Below are 17,328 nucleotides of genomic sequence, written 5' to 3' on the forward strand. Positions count from 1 at the left end.
GGTGCCTGGAAAGCGGAGTCAGGGCCTCCCGGGTAGAGGCCGCAAAGCAAATCCCATGGGGAAGAAAACATGCCGTACAGGCATCCGCCGGTGCCCAGAAACATGGGGAAGGGCCCCCAGTGACAGGGAAGGGGCAGCAGCCTACCCCTCTCTTATTTTATACACAGAGAGCATGTGTCAGGCCCCTAGTTAGAAAGGGGGTGCACACCCTCCAACACACAACAAACACACAAAACCACCCGGGGCACATGTGCTCACACCCACGCACACCCGGCTTTGGTCCCTCCACCTCCCTCAGGTGGCTGAGGGAGGGACACGAAGGCTGCCATAAACAGACAGGGCCAGGCTGTTTGCAGGGCGGGCACAGGCCAGAGGGTGGGCAGAAGGAGACAGAGAGGGAGACAGAGGCAGAGCTAAGAAAGCTGAGCCCAGGCCCTGGGTGACCCTGTCCAGACACAGCCACTTCATCCCGGCCCAGGGGCCACGGAAAGTGAGTGCCTAAGCTAGAAGCCACCAGAACACATTCCACTTTCAGCCCAGCCAGTCGGGGCAGGGTAACCCCGGGCCAGGACCTCTCTGGGCATCAGCATGCCCGTGAGCACAGACCCTGCTGGCTGGGACTCTCCAGTGCTCTGGGGTCCTGATCCCCCATCAAAGCCCAGCTCCCGGACTTCCCTGGTGGCACCGCAGTTAAGAATCTGCCTGCCAACACAGGGGACACCGGTTCGATCCCTGGTCTGGGAAGATCCCACATGCCACGGAGCAACTAAGCCCATGTGCCACAACTACTGAGCCTGTGCTCTAGAGCCCACAACCACTGAGCCTGTGCTCTACAGCCCGCGAGCCACAACTACTGAGCCCACGTGCCACAACGACTGAGCCCACATGCCACAACTACTGAGCCTGCGCACCTAGAGCCCATGCTCCGCAACAAGAGAAGCCACCGCAATGAGAAGCCCACACACCGCAACTAAGAGGAGGCCCCGCTCGCTGCAGCTAGAGAAAGCCCGCGTGCAGCAATAAAGACCCAATGCAGCCAAAAATAAAATAAAATTAATTAATTAATTGTTTTAAAAAAAGCCCAGCTCCCAACCCTCCCCAGGTCCCTCAGCATCTGCAGCTGCCCTGGAGGCCCAGATGGTCCCTGAGGACAGCCCCCACCCCAGGCTCCCTCCTGAATCCAGGACAGAGCTTCTGGGTCAGCTGCCATCTCAACCAGGCTGGGAACTCCGTCTCCAAAGCCCCTTCCCTGCCAGCAACCTCAGCACCAAATCAGAGAGGGGAAGAGCAGAGCAGTTACAGGAGACAGTAGGTACCAACACGCATCTGTACAGAAGGAGCAGATGGGTCCTGCCTTCCTGTATCCTCTCACTTAATCCTCATGAAGGCCCTTGATCCCATTTTATAGATGAAGACACGGAGGTTCAGAAAATGATTTGCTCAGAGCCAGGCAGCAAGGGGATGAATGAGCTGGGATGGAACCCACGCTGCCTACTCCGAAATTCATTGGCTCTTTCCACAGCATCTTGTTCAGCAGGCACTGGGGAGAGTGGGAAGAGCCACAGTGGCAGAAAGCCCCACATTTCCTGGCCCAGCACCCCAGGCTTTGGGATTCCGTAAGCCACAGCCTGTCCTCAACAGCCTAAAAGGTGGTGGCTGGAAAGGCCGTGAAGCCCTGCCTGCCTGCTCCCACCACCAGAAGCAGAGTCAGCGTTTATTGAGCACTCACTGTATGCCAGGTGCAGTGCCAAGCACTTTATAGTTTCCACCTTATGAGGTGGGTACTATTTTTACTCCCATTCTACAGATGAGGATACTGAGGCACTTGTGATGGGCAGAATCAGGAGTTGACCCCAGGCCTGGGCCCACATGCTTGACCACTGTGTCACCCCCTTTTACAGCCCCAGGAGTTTCTCTGCTCTGACCCCAACCCAGCACCCCAGAGTGTCTGGCAGAGGCAGGAAAGGCCTTGCTCCCCCAGGCTCTGCCTAGCTCCAGGGCCCCTGAGCCACCATCGTCTGGGGTACCTGTTCTGCTTTGCTGAGCCCTCTCTGTAGTCTGTCTCTTGCTAGGATGCTCGGGGTCCTTGGCAGGCCCCAACTCCACCCTTGAGGACCAGAGAGAGTGAGGGACTTGGCAGGGTCACACAGCAAGTTGCAGGCAAGAAGGAGCCCTTGTGTCCACCTCACAGCTCAGCCCAGAGTCTGCCCTCCCTCCTATGCTGGTAAAGATTGAAGCTGGGTTAGTTGAGCTGTGACCCCAGGTGGAGGCAGGGGGTGGGGGCATGGGCCTTCGTCAGCTTCTGGAACTCCTCAGGCCTTACTAACCATGCAGCCTCCAACAGCCCTGTGGGCCTACTGTCTACAGGTACTCCTCCCTCCAAGCCTATCTCATCCCATCCCCTCCAGGTGCCCAGCAGTGTCCCCATTTCACAGATGAGCAAACTGAGATTCAGGTGCACATGACCACTCAGAATCAGGATCTAACCCACCGGGCCTTCCTTCCAACCACAGAACGGGCCCTCCTGTAGGTGCTGCCTTGAATCCAACCCCTTCCCAGTCCTCAGGGACTGCCTCTTCCAGGAAGGCTTCCCAGAACTCAGGGAGACTCCACTCAGTGGGACCATCCCCTCCTCCTGCACTCAGAAAGCAGATGGAGCCCAGGACACCCACAGTGCCTCCGCCCTCAGACTGGGGCTCCTGGGAGTTGAGGCTCTATCTCCCCTCAGACGGGGCACTCCCTGGAGTCAGGCTGTGTCTCCCTCAAACAAGGATCCTGATGGCTCGGTCTCTCCCCACCTCCCCTAACACCTGGGGCTCCCTCAGGACAGAGCGACATGCTCTCCTTCCTTCAGACCAGGAGTCATGAGAGTGGGACTCCCACCCCCCTCCTCCTGCACCTCCATCCACACAGCCCCCCCCCCCCCCCCGCCCAAGACTCTGCCCCAGGCAGGACCCCAGGCCACGCCCCAGCCCCCTCCTCTCACTCCCTCCTGGCCCTCCTCCAGGCCTGGCCCGTACCAGGCAGGCTGCCCCCGCCCCGGCCCTGTCCATGAATCCCACCTCTGTTGGGCACCACAAACCCCCCTTTCTCCTCCCCAAACAAATGGGGTCTTGACTGAGACACTGGGATAACCGCACACAAGGCCAGATCTATTCCAGGGGCTAGTGAGGCTGCCAGCAGTTGGGGTGGGGGGAGCCAGGCTGGTGGGAGCGGTCTGCCCATCCGCAACCCCTCAAGGTCCAGCCTCTGAAATCGGGGCCACTCTAAGCGCCATCCTGGTGGGGCTGAGACCAATAGTTCACTCCCTGGGTAACCCCAGAGCAGACCCATCCCGGGCACCTCCATCACTCTCTCCCCTCTTATGAGACAGAGCAGACAGGAGCCTCCGAGCCTAGGTCCAAGTCCCTGCTCTGTGCCCCATGGAGAATTTCCCCAAGCCTGAGTCTGGTCATTTGTAAAATGGGCATAACGAATATACTCTGCAGGGGCTGCTGTGACTGTGAAAGGGGATACAAATAAGAATGGCTCTGGTGCGTAGTAGGTGCTCAATTAAAACCTTCTCGCTCCTCTCTGATCTTCTCTCTTTCTTTAAGGGAGGTGGGGCTGGGGTAGGATAAGAGAGCCCAGACTGCTAGGGCAGAAAATGGCCTGTTCCAAGCACTTAAAATGTCCCCCATTCAGAAGTCAAAATCTCAAATCCCTCAGGGCTGGCAGTGAGGCCCCCCGGGACCAGGGTGATTCAGCAGATGCTGTTCTTTCCACCCTGGGGAGGGGGACTTGAAGCCAAGGCTGCAAATCAAAGGTCAAAGCCCACTGCCTCCCAGAAGCCAGCCCAGATCAGCCAAGATAGTATCCCCATTTTATAGACAAGTAAACTGAGACACAGAGTGGTTAAGTAATTTGCCTAAGGCCACACAGGTAGTGAGCAGCTGAACTGATTCAAGATAGTATCCCCATTTTATAGACATGTAAATTGAGACACAGAGTGGTTAAGTAATTTGCCTAAGGCCACACAGGTAGTGAGCAGCTGAACTGATTCAAGATAGTATCCCCATTTTATAGACATGTAAACTGAGACACAGAGTCGTTAAGTAATTTGCCGAAGGCCACACAGGTAGTGAGCAGCTGAACTCATTTCTTTTGACAATTCTGGCTGCTAACATAAGGTTTTCCTTCAGGCAGGAGTCTTCCCTACTTAAAAGCCTTTCTGTGATTCTGCCTCTGTGTTCAGAGTAAAGTCTAAACTCTCTAACCTAAAATGCAAAGCTCCCCAAGGCGGTGTAGCGCAGCAGGAAAAGCACTTGACCCGTAACCAGCCCAATCTGGGGTCAAACGCCAGGTCTGCCACCTACTTCCAGCTGCGTGTTCACAGGCAGTTTACCAAGCTTCCCCAGAGCCACTTTCCATATGTGTAAAATGGGAATGATGAGATGACTTCCCAGGGTAGCTGGCAGGGTTAGCCCACGCCTTCACCACATATCTACTGAGCATTTACTATGTGCCAGACCCCATTCAAGGCCCTTAGGATGGAGCAGGGAACAAGACGGAAAAAGCTCCTGCCTTCACAGAGCTGATACTCTAAGCTCTCACGGTAGGAGGGTGGATAATAAACAAGCAAATAAACAAAATAGCATAGGTTGTGGTAGGGGCTAGAAGGAAACAAAGAGAGAGGGAAGAACGAGAGCAATGAACAGTGTGGTCAGGGAGGGCCTCCCTGAGGAGGTGACAGTGAGACAGAACAGGAGACAGCCACGCACGCCACAAGCCTGTGGAGCAGCAACAGGCACAGAAGGAACGGCCACTCCTGTAGAAGGAACAGCAAGTGCAAAGGCTGGGGAATTCAATGACACCTGGAGCATGTGGGAAAATGCCTGGCCCGTAGCAGAAAATCAGTAAACAGCAGGTACTGGTATTACTGCTACAAGCCCCTTAAGCTCCTTGCATCTTGCTTTCTTTCCTCTTCTGGAAAATGAGATGCTGTGAGGATTCAAGGGAATCCTAGGTCTCTTCCACTTACATGAATTCATTTAAAGTACCCCTTGTTCTTGGGACTTCCCTGGTGGCGCAGTGGTTAAGAATCCGCTTGCCAATGCAGGGGACACGAGTTTGAGCCCTGGTCCGGGAAGATCCCACATGCCATGGAGCAGCTAAGCCCATGAGCCACAACTACTAAGCCTGCGCTCTAGAGCCCGCAAGCCATAACTACTGAAGCCCGTGCACCTAGAGCCCATGCTCTGCAACAAGAGAAGCCACCGCAATGAGAAGCCCGTGCACCACAACAAAGAGTATGCCCGCTCGCCACAACTAGAGAAAGCCTGCGCACAGCAACGAAGACCCAATGCAGCCAAAAATAAATTAATTAGTTAATTTTTTTAAAATTTTAAAATAAAATTAAAATCTAACTTAAAAATATATATATATATAAAATTTAAAAAACAAAGTAACCCTTGTTCCATTATTATTCCTCCAATTTTGCAGGTGGGGAAACTGAGGCTCCCAAGATCCCACAGCCCATAAAGGGCAACATTAGGACGTGAACCTGGGTCTTGTAATCCCAAACTCTGTGCTCCTGCCAGCCTTCTGTGGTCTCACTGTACTTAGAGTGCTCAGAACCTCCTTCTCTCTATCCCAAGACAGCTCTGTTAGAAAGTCTCTTGTGATGAACTGAGGCCTATGCCTGCTTGGTCCCACTTCTGCCATTTGGGACCACCCAGGACTGCTCTCTATCTTCTCTTACCCAAGTCAGCCAGAAAGGTGAGAAGGCTGACAGGTTAGAGAGAGCAGCTGCCGCTGCAGGAAACTCCTCCCCAGGCACCAGGCCCAGTGCTTTAACTTCATTCCCCTGCCTCACATTGGCAAGGTGAGGTAAGGATTCTTATCATACCCATTATACAGATGAAGAAACTGAGGTCCAGGGACTTCCCTGGTGGTCCAGTGGTTAAAAATCCATCTTGCAACGCAGGGGACACCGGTTTGATCCCTGGTCAGGGGACTAACATCCCACATGCTGCGGGCTGTGTGCCACAATTAGAGAGCCCTCGCACCGCAACTAATGACCCTGCATGCCACAACTAGAGAGAAGCCTGCGCACTGCAATGAAGAACTCACGTGCTGCACCCAAAAATCTTGGGTGCCTCAGCTAAGACCCAATGCAGCCAAAAAGTATACAATTAAATATATATATATATATTTTTTTTTTTAATTTAAAAAAAAAAGAAACTGAGGTCCAGAAAGGTAGAGAAACGTGGCTAGGGCCATCCACCTAGACAGTGGCGGAGGCAGGATCTGAACTCAGATCTCTGTCACTCAAAAGACATCCTGCTTGTCACTCCGCAAATCCCTAAAAAGTCCTCTTTGGATATCCTTTTCAGTCCCTTGCCTGGCTTGTCCCCTGGTGGTGCCAAGGTTGACAGGACAGACTTCCCCTGATACTCCCAGGGTACCACCAGCCAGGGCTGGCTGAGCTGGCAGAACACTGGGCCCTTGGGGAGGAAGCCAGGAGGCTGGGGGCTCAGGCACAGCTCGGGGGACAAGGCCCACATGATTAAAGTGCACACCCAGGCCCCTGGAGCTAGCAGGCAGGGAGCACCGGACAGGGAGCCAGCCACACCTAGTTCTGTCCTGGCTCCACGACCAAGGTGCTGCATGACCCTCCTCTCCAAGCCCCGCCTCCTGCTTCCTTGATGTCAGGTCAATACCTCCGCTGCTCAGTGAACACAGGAAAGGAAAAATGAGGCAGATCTCTGGTGAGAAGGCATCTTGTCCACCCCAGACATGTCAGAAAATCATTTTTTAAAGAAAGTAACGATGATGGTGGTGGTTACCACTTACTGAGAGTCTACTCAGTGCCAGGAACCAGAGCATCAGATATTATCCCAAGTGACAGCAACCTCGAGAGGCATGTGCATCATCTCCATTTTACAGAAGGGGAAACTGAGGCACAGAGTCATACAGCTGTAAGTGACAGAGCCAGGATTCAAACCCCGAACTCTGTGCTCTTCCACGCTGCCTCCTACTGTTACCAAAATGAAATGAATACCTGGGGACTGAGGGAAGAGAGACAACTCTGAACAGCGGGAGGCAGGGTGGGGGGGCCGGAGTCCTGGGGGAGGAGTTAGGCCTGGTGAGTTGAATATTTGGGGAGGCAGGCACCCAGGGTCAAATCCCAGGCCCAGCACATGTATGCTGTGTGACCTTGGGCAAGTCACTTCCCCTGTCTGATACCTCAAAGGCAGGCATCAATGCCAGGCTTCCCAGAGCTCAGCAAACACGAAGGATGGGGACGAAGTCATTTGGGGACAAGGAGGGAACATGCGTCCAGATGGTGGGCTAGTATGCTCCAAGTCCCCGAGGAGGGAGAGGGCTCAAGGAACAGAGGCAGGAGAGCTTGGCCACGAAGTGGGAGGGAAGGACAGGCAACAGAAGGCCATGGGAGGAGGGATGCCAGTGGTGCAGCAGGGGCCCCAGTCTGGCCTGGACAGGGCAGGATGCGCAATGTAAGTGGGGAGCACAGCTCAGACCCACCCAGTGTGCCTCACTGCCCCCACCAAAGAACCCTGCTTCAGCCTGTGCCAGCAATACCAAGTCCACAGCAGTAGCCCCTCCCCCATCACCCCCCACCCCATCCTCCATGGAGCACCCATCACCAGCCCTCCCCCAGAGAACCCCAACACCTTGGCAGCCACGGCCCCTCCACATGGGGACCACCACATCTTAGAAACGGCATCTCCCTCTCCTTAGCAACCACCAACAGCAAGCCCAGACAGCCAGCCTCCTCCCTCTGTTTCCTCCTCTCTCCATGGAGACCACAATGCCACAGAGGCGGCTCCCTCGCCAGGGCAACAGCAACCACCGTCACTCAGCGCCCCGCCTGGACAACAGCTCCCTCCACGTGGCCACCACCAACACAGGCACAGTGACAGCGACAGCCTCGGCCTCTCTTCTCCAGGGCAGCCACCAGCCCCAGCCTGGACAGCTCCTGCCAGTGGCCGGCCTGCCTGCCTGCGGCCTCCTAGTGTCAGACTGCTCCCCTGCCTCCTCCCAAATTCAATGACACTGGATCAGGCCTGGTATTGACTCTGCCGGCACTACCCCTGCTCCCCGCTCACTCCCGGCCCCTCCTTCCGCCCCTCTCTACGTGGAAAGGCCCCACCCGAGACAGAAGAGGCCATGTTCTTCCAGGGCAACCCCTGGAGGCTGGTCCCGCCACCCCCAGCTGGGGCACAGATGCCCCCTGCCCTGCTGGGGTGCAGGCAGGCCAGGCTCTGGCTCTCAGCCGGGCAAAGGGGCAGGAGTGGGGTCTCTGAGCCAACAGGGGCTGCCTCCCTCCCCTCCCCAGTGGACCTGTTCCAGCCCCCCAAAGGCCCACCACTCTGCCAGCTGCCTCAGAGGCCCTGTGGAAGGGAAGCCGGGGGGGGGGGAGCAGAGTTGGGGTGCCGGCAGCTGGGGGCAGGGGTGAGGCAGGGCAGGAAGGGACAAACAGGAGGCAGAGGCTGGGCTACATCACGGGTTTTCAAGGCCAGGTCACGTGGGCCGTGCTCACAACAGCCACACACTCACACACCGTCATAAGGACCCTGTCCTTACCAGATCTCTGCGGGCAGAGGGAGCCCCTGCGGCCAGCGAAGCCCTGTCCCTGGCCTGGTCTCAGCAGCGGCGGCAGCGATGGAGTCTCAGGTCCTGGTCCAGCTCGGGCGGCAGCAGCTCCTCACCCAAGTCCTCTCCTTCTGCGGGGAGGAGGCGAGGGGGAGAACGGGGAGGGAGGAGGGAAAAATGCTGAAGTCTTGAAGGGTACACTCACTTTTTTCTTAGGTTTCCCATGGTAACCGAATATACCACAAATGAATATCACTGTGAGAGAGAGGAGGGAGGCAGAGGGAGGGGAGGAATGGAGGGAGATGCAGAGAGATGGAGACAGAAAGATGATGGGGCAGGAAAGAGGGAAGGGAAGGGCCTCAAGACCCAGAAGAAAGGTTGGGGACTCCCCACCCTACCCCCCAGGGTTCTCGGGTGAGGAGAGGGGAGGAGCCGGGGCCGCAGGGCTTCTTCCAATCCCTCCACGGCCCCTGGGCAGGAGGTGCAAGCAACAGATGGAGAGATTTTCTGGGAGCTAAAGGGCCCCCACTCCCACCCACCTCATCCCATCCGTGCTCTTCAGCCCCTGCTGGGCCTCTCAGCCTGGACGGTCCTCCCAAGTCACTGTCCCAGCCCCACACCTCACTCCCGGTCACAGACACACACTCAGGTGGGGATGGCCACACACACCCTCACGCTGACCTGATGCCCGGCACCCCCACACACCCCTCCAGCCACGCCGCCCTCCTCTTGGTCACCCCAACACCTGCTCTCGGTCACCCCAACACCCGCTCTCGGCCCACTCCCTCCTACAGCTGGGCCCCATCCCCTCTGCTGCAGGGAACCAGCACCCCTCTCCCCCCCCAGCACATCTCTTATTCAAAACTTTGCAAGGACTGGCACCCACCCCTGGGGCCCCCCGCCCGTGTGCCACTAGGGGTAACACCTCGGCCCCACCACCCGCCATACGTGCTCACACGCCCTTAGAGCACTGTACCTGCCTGACCTCCATGTGCGCAGACACACAGACTCCCAGACTGACGTGCCTCGGCCGAACCTGCCCTCCATCTGTGCGCACACGTGCACACACACACACACTCATCCCCTTCCCGCGGAGGCCCCTCTCTCTGTCTGGCCCCGCACCCCATCAGCCCAGATGGTACTCCTGGCCCTCCCCCGCAGGCAGGGGCTCACACCTCGGCCCCCTCGACATTGCCATTCACAAACATATGTATACCCACCGAGTGCTGGCAGCCAGGGGCAGCGACAAAACAGAAACACACTCTCGGCCACCCCCCAACCCGCCCCCCATCACGCCATACCTCAATCCACCACCCACACCCAGAGGCAGAGGAGGAGGAAGCAGCCAGCTTGCTCCAGGTCCAGGTCCGGAGGGACACCCTCCCCCTAGGTACCCGGCTCACACTTGACCCTGAGCCCTGCAGCAGCAGGGATGGGACGCACCCCAGGCTGCACACTATATGCCCACACACACACACACACACACACCAGCAGCCACAGGGCACACCCAGACAGCAACCAACACACCAGAATTTCACACTCCCTCCGACACACGTGTGCACACAGACTCAGATGCACTGTACCCAGCTGCCCACAGAACCCAGACACAGGGGTGTCTGCTCCAACTTGCAGACCAGCACATGTGCCAACACGCCTGGGGACACTGCAAAGACACATGTCAACACACCCACAGAAATACACAGGCGCCCACTCACTGGGGACGGGCCCCCAACACACACACACACACACACACACACACAGTTTTCACCATACACACCCAGACAAGCATGCCCACGGGCACAGGGGTCCCTGAAGAGACTCACAGGCCAACACATACATGCTCCAAGCTAGCTCCCAAAGCGGGGTACGGCTCCGGACACACATGGCCACGCCTGCACACCCGCCCCAGCTCTCCCAGGGCAGTTCACGGCGGCGCCCCGCCCCCCCGCCGTCCACACCCACCTGACCCACACACCCCCTCGCCAACGACTCGGCTGGTCCTCGTTTCCGTAGGCCCCTCCGTCCCCTTCCCCGGAGGCGCGCGGGCCGGTTTAATATCCCGAGCACCGCGCCGAGCCCAGAGGCCGTGAAATTGGCTGCGAGCGCCAGGGGATGCGGCTGCAAATTCTAAGCACAGGGTAGTAAGGCGGAAACCCAGCCGGGCCTGCCGCGCGGGGAGGGGGTGCAGCAGAGAGGCGGCCGGCGGGTCTGGGACCCCGCGGGGCCTCGCTGCCGCGCGGGCTGGAGGCTGGGGGCCCGGGGCGGAGGCTGTATGCGAGCTCCCGCCCACCCCGCCGCCGCGCACGTGCCCAGCGGGGGGCTGCGCCCGCGTGCACCAGCCCGGGACGCGCACCGGGGACGGATGCTCCCCGCCGCCCGCCAGACCCGGACCTGCCGCGGCCAGAGCGCCCACCGGATGAACAGCCTCTGGCCACCGTTACGGGACTCTGCGTCGCCGCCTCCTCCGGGACGCCTTCCTGGCTCTCCGCCTTCCTCCAGGCTTCTCTGCTCCCCCCTCCACCCCCGCCTCTGGCCTCTGCTCACACGCACAGCCGCAGGCTCAGCTCCACCCGCGCCCTCGCACCAAAGGAAGGGAGACGTAGGGCATCAGGGCATCGCTCTGTCCAAGATGCTGAGGGAGGCCCTCTCCAGCCTCACCTCATCCCCACCGCACTTCAGGCCTTTCCCAGCAGTGAGGCCTTGAACTGTGACCGCACACCCTGCCTCCGTTTCTCCTCTGTGCAACAGGGATGATGCAGAGGGTCGTTCTGAGGATTTACTGAAGGACTTCTTGAGCTTAGAACATCAGTCAGTGAACACGAAGATTATTAGTATTAGTCAGTGTCGGTCTCGGTCTTGCTGCTGTGTCACCCAAGGCAGGGCACCTCACTTCCTTGAGCTCAGGCTCCTCTGGAAACTGGGTTGCTGCCTCCCAGGCTGCGTGGGAGGAGTCCGGAGATCCCCGGGAACACGCAGCAGCCCCCTCAGCTGCTATCCACCCAGCAAACATGGGCGAATTCACCTTCTAAAATGCACTAAAAATGCAGGTTCCTGGGCTCCACATCCAACGTACTGAATCCAACTCTCAGCAGGCAGGGCCCGAGGATCTGCATTTTAACAAACACCCAGAGCCTCTGACACGCTCTGGCAAAGAGGATAATGCTGGATTTCTTCGTCCAGATTTCAGGGTCATTTAGGTTGTTGTGTGGTTGATCCCCAAACTACATGTCCAGACTCACCTTCCCAAAATCCACTCCGGGCTTTCCTACCTCCAGACCTCGGCTCACATGGTCTCCACCTGGCATGCCCCTACCCAGAGGCCGGCTGGACCTCTTCCACAGTACTCCAGCCAAGATTAAACAAGATAATAGAGAGTGCTTCGCCCTATGCCTGGCACGTAGCAGGTGTGCAATCATGGGGGCTCTACAGTGCCCAGAGCAGAAGTCGTCCCAACCTCTCCAGCCCTGCTTACAAGGCTGGCTCAGGCCACAGGCTAACAGGGACCCCCTGTCAAGGAAGCCCTACTGTGTGCAGGCCCCACGCCCGGCACCTGGCAGATGGTCCAGGTATCTCCCGTCTCCTCGGGACAGGAGCTCATCTCTGGGGGTTTCCACCTGAGTCCTGGGCATAGCAGTTATCCTTGGGTGAGACGTGCTTATAATTGTGTGTGTGTGTGTGTGGACTGAATACAAAATACATCAGCCCATCCTCCATAGCACGTAAATGAAAGAAAGTTGTTCAATAAGTATTCTTTGAGGGCCCACTAGTCTCTACCCATTTGGAGCTGACACGCTGCAGGAGAGACAGACAGGAGACCCCCCCACAGGTAATGAGAAGGGCAAGGAAGGGAGGCTGGCAGGCAGGCTGACCCCACAGCCTGTGTCTCCCCAAGTTCGAAGAGGAAGAGAAAAGATAGAAACAGGCCAAGGAGGGAAACTGAGTCAGGCTTGAGCCACGAGGTTGGGCCGTTGAGAATGGCTCCCCGCTTGCCCCTGAGAGAGGTGGTGACCAGTGTGCACACACACGCATAGACACACCCACAAAGCATGCCCTGCCGCCCCCAACCCCTCTACACGCTCCAGCTGTGGGGTACGCAGCTCCCAGGCCCTTCTCATGCTTCCTTGGGCCCCCCAGCCTGGCTCCAAGAAAGAGTTTCTATGCATTTCAGGGGATGAAAGTGGAGGCTAAAAAGAGAGGGAAGGATGGACACACACACAGACTCGCAGCCCAAGCCCCATTCCAGGGAACCAGGAATGCATAAAGGACACAGATGGGAAGGGGGAGGGAAATCATCTAATTGACACCTACTATGTGCCAGACATAATGCTACATGCTTGTCATTCTCTTATATAACTAACCCGGCAGAGTTAGAAATTCGGTACCACTACCCTCACTTTCCATTGAGGAAACAGAACCTTCCGGAAGTGAATTCTCTTGCCCAGGACACACATCAAGGATGAAAAGAGGCAGAATTTGGGCCCTGAGCCCCTCCCTGCTCTTCCACAAGCGAGACAGGGAGAGTGTGGCCGAGTGGCCAGGGGCCCCCGGCTGAGGCCACGACAGACTCAGGCCTGGGGAACATACTGATCCTGGAGCAGCAGCCCCTCCACCTCTGAGGGGAGCCCCCACCGAGCACCCCCTGTACTCCCAGCGCTGTGGGAGAACCGGGGAGCAAGGAGCTACCTTTGGGAACGTCACAGGTCACTATGGAGGGGGGGCGCACAGGAGGAATGCAGAGAGAACTGAGACCCAGCAGCCTTTCTGCTCCTCTCTGCCTGCAGCCACACCCACTGCTGCCCTACACTGCCCCCATTTACAGATAAGCAAAGCAAGGCCCTGAGAGGTCCCTCAGAGAGAGGGGCACCCCAAGATGCCCAGGGTTCCCTAGCAAAAGGGTTCATCAATTAACAATTAATGATGCAAAGAGTCCACCCGTGGGGCTTCCAGTCCTCATTCCACTGCTGTGTGGCTCTGAGCTGGTCTGGAACCTCTCTGTTTCTTATCTGGAAAATGAGGAATAATAGCTCTACTACAGAAGGCTTTGTGGGATTAAATGAGTGCCCCTAAAAGAGCTTCCCACCAGGCCTGGCTCTCAGTACACACTCAATGAATATTAGCTAATATCATTATTATTATCACTATAATTACTGCCGTCAGAAGCATCATGCAGCCAGCGCCCTTCCTTTGGCACCCTGAATGTAAACTTGCCCAGGTGGCTCGCCAGCCCTCAGGGGCTCTCTGGGGACTGTCTGCAGAGCTGGGAGGAGGAGGAGGGGGTTCTATCATTCCAACCCCCCCTCCCCCGACACCATCCCCAGTACTAACGGCAGCGCCTCTGCCCCAGGTGCTAATTGAGCCAGAAGGTTAATTTAATAGAGGATTGGGCTGGGACAGCAGGAGACAGAGGACTGAGTTAACCTGGACTATTAACGCTGTCCCCGAAGAGGCCTGACTTGTTAAGGAGTCTTGGGCTTCAAGGCAATCTGCTTCCTGGCTGTCGTGTCTGCACAGTGCACTGTCCTAGCAGATTTGGTGGGGGGCAGGTGGCAGGAGAGAGGACCTGGCCCAGGGGCACCGGAGCTGAAGCGGTGAGAGTAGCTGTGATGGGTGCACTCCCGACCCTGCACGGGGATGCCACACTCGCGCAGCAAAGCCCACAAGGCAAGCTGCTACCACCTCGGGCACAGACAGGAGAGCTGATCCCCGCGTCACACGCGGCCAGGACACAGCAGAGGTGTCACTGGCACGAGGTCTACTTCCACAGCAGCCACCCCACCAGATATCGGGGACAAGGAGCCACACTGGGGAGCAGGCACAGAGCCTCCTGTGAGCACCCCTGGCTGACCTCACTAGCGGCGGCTAAGCAGCTGGATGCGGCCATTTCTATCAGCCGGGCCATCTCGGAATCTCATGGGGCAGAACAAGCAGACACTGGACCGAGTCAGGAGGCAGCCTGTACTGCAGCCACTGACCTCTCCACCTTGGGCCCCTCACCCTGGCGCCTCCCACTCCTTGCCCCCACTGCGCAGAGCGCCCTGTCCCTCCGTTAAATGAGAGTGCCCTGCCAATCCAACGGGTCTCCCCGCACCCACCAAGCAGGGGAGTTCTCACTAAGGAATGAAACGACAACAGCTTACTTTACCCTCTGGACCTCAGTTTGCTCATCTGTCAAATGGCCACATAATATTGCCAGCCTACCAGCCTCACAGGACTGCTGTGAGGATCCAAGGAGAGAAGAGAAAGTTGTTTACAAAGCCAGACTTAAAGCAAAACACGGGAGCAGCTTCTGGGCTGGGGGACAGGAGGCTAGGGGATGGGGCTCACGTGGACTGACCTTCTATCATGTGCTGGGCATCTGGCCCCCCAGAAGCCCATGAACTCCTGTAATCCCCCCTCGCCTCCCTAACCACTTTCCAGGTGACAGACAAGAAATTGAGACCCAGAGAAGTGACAGGAATGCCTAAACCACAAAACACAGAGAGGCAACATGGATTAGAACCTAAGGTCTCTGGCTCCCTCGCTGTGGCCGTTTTCTGTTGTCACCTGCACTTACACATACATTCACTCACCAGAACACAGTCACCGAAGGGTCTGTGCAACCCCGTTGGGATGGGGTGGAGAACAGGAACTGGCGGGGTCCAGGCAGGGGAGGGGGAGGGGGGACACCACGGGTCGGGGGTAGGCAACAGAGATGTGCTATTAGGGGGGCAGGCCTTACGGAAAGGGGTCCCACGTCCACTCAGGAAATGGGACCTCTTGGGAGGGACTGCTCACCCCAAGGCTCCATCCCTCTCCCCTCCTCACCCCTCACAACACAGGGGATGTGACCACACTGAGCCCCACACCCTCACCGTGACACCTCCCTCACCCTCCCACTGACATCACCTGGTCCTTGGGGGTGACCCCTCACACTGCTGTCCCAGTGACGTCACCGGCAACCTGGAGCTGATGTCACACCCAGAGGTTCTCACTGACGTCACACACATAAACACATACACACACACACACACACAGCTCCCTGATACCCCCTTCAACTACTCCTATTTCTTCCTGCCCAGGGGCCGATGGCCCAGAGGTCCCCACCCATGTACACAGCTCATTCAGGACAGGCATCTACGGACGGTGCCTGTGTGTGTGCGCGCGTGTGCGCACGCGAGTGCGCAGACATTCCTCTCCTAGGACACACGTTTACACACATGTGCAGGCCCCCATGCCCTGCTGATGGCCTAGACACGACACGTCCCACAGGTGCCCACAGGCCCTGAGAACAGGTGTTCGAGCCAGGCACACACACATACACATGCAAATTACTCCCCTGGTGAGGCAGATAAAAATGTCCCTCAGTAACTAAATCTGGCAGCCTGGGGCCTGCAGCTTCCACCACATTCCTCCAGGTGCTGCCAGCACCTCCCTCCTCCCCCCCCAGCTTCTCTCCTCCAACAGCCGCAGCCCGGACACACACACACACACACACACACACACACACACGCACGCACGCACACACAAACACACACACACTCCGGTCCAACACCTGTGTCTCAGCAACGGGATCGAAGCGCCCTCCAGAGGCAGCCCCTGGGGTGGGAGGGGTCCAGGTGGACGGAACACAGCAGGGAGCCCAGAGCTGCAGAAAGTGCCCTCAAGTACCATGTTTCTCCATTTCTCCCAAGCTGAGCCCAGAGAGGGTGAATGCCACCATCCCCCCGTCGTCTCCTTCCTTGGGCACGGCTGACACACCACAGCCTGGCCGCCTCTGTCCTGGACACGAGCTCCCCGAGCGCACACACAGACAAGCACACCAGCACTCTCCGCTCCAAACACTCCGAGGAAACCCTGCTGAGCCACGAAGAGAGAGTGTGTGTGTGTGTGTGTGTGTGTGTACAGACAGAGAGCACGGGGTCCACTCCTGCACACAGCCCCGTGTGCACACACAGCACACACATCCTTCCCCACGTGCACACACTGCCTCACCAGCCAACACACCCACCCCCCTGCCCCTCTCTTCTGTCAGTTGTTGGAGCCCACACATGCAAACACACACACACACACACGCACGCACACACACACACACACACACACACACCGGCAGTGGCCCCGGCCCTGCCAGAGCTGCAGTCTGCAGATTTCTGCCGATTTCTGCTCCTTCCCTGGGCCGCCTCCCTGCTTGCCCCACACCACCGCCACCAGAAAAAGGGGCAAAGCGTTTGCAAGGGTTCCCACCCCCTGGGAGCCTCCACTCCCCAATTCCGGTCCTCTTACCAAACCCATCGCCCTCCTGCGGGGAAGCAGGGGGAAGCCCCACCCTGGCCCCCTCCCGCTGGAGCTGTCATCCCGCACCAATCAAACCCCCCTTACCAGCTATGAAGATGAATCCCTTGACCCGGCAGCACTCCGTGAAAGAGGGGAGCGAGGGCCCCCGATTCGCAAAGACGGGGGCAGAGAGGTGCGCTGTGGCACTGGCTGGCACGACCGTCCACCACCAAGCCTCTGCACCACCCCCCGAAACTGCTCACCTCACCGACCGTCCTCCTCGTCCTCCCACCCCGCCTCCGCCCACCACCACCACCGCCCCCCCTACGCCGCCCCGCATAGGGTGGTCCTCCGGGGGTCTCACGGGGATGCCCAGACCCAGGAGGCGCCGCGGGTGGCTTTCCCCGTCTCATCCTCCCCTGGCTGTGTCCCCCTCCCAAGCCCCACCCCCACTGGCGGAGGGGGTGTCCTCCGGTCCCA

The 17,328-nt window shown here is 58.0% G+C and overlaps 1 protein-coding gene across 2 annotated transcripts in view; it reads right to left on the bottom strand.

Moving 5' to 3' along the window:
• The window catches only part of ELFN2 (extracellular leucine rich repeat and fibronectin type III domain containing 2), a 57,152-nt gene that overhangs the window by 39,573 nt on the left and 251 nt on the right, over positions 1–17,328 (bottom strand). For both annotated transcript variants that reach the window (XM_033405001.2, XM_049694689.1), the window contains exon 2: positions 8,590–8,729. The gene's annotated coding sequence lies outside the window, so the exon portion shown is untranslated. The remainder of the gene's footprint in view (positions 1–8,589; positions 8,730–17,328) is intronic.

Source organism: Orcinus orca, chromosome 11 (assembly GCF_937001465.1).
Source record: "Orcinus orca chromosome 11, mOrcOrc1.1, whole genome shotgun sequence".
Taxonomy (NCBI): domain Eukaryota; kingdom Metazoa; phylum Chordata; class Mammalia; order Artiodactyla; family Delphinidae; genus Orcinus; species Orcinus orca.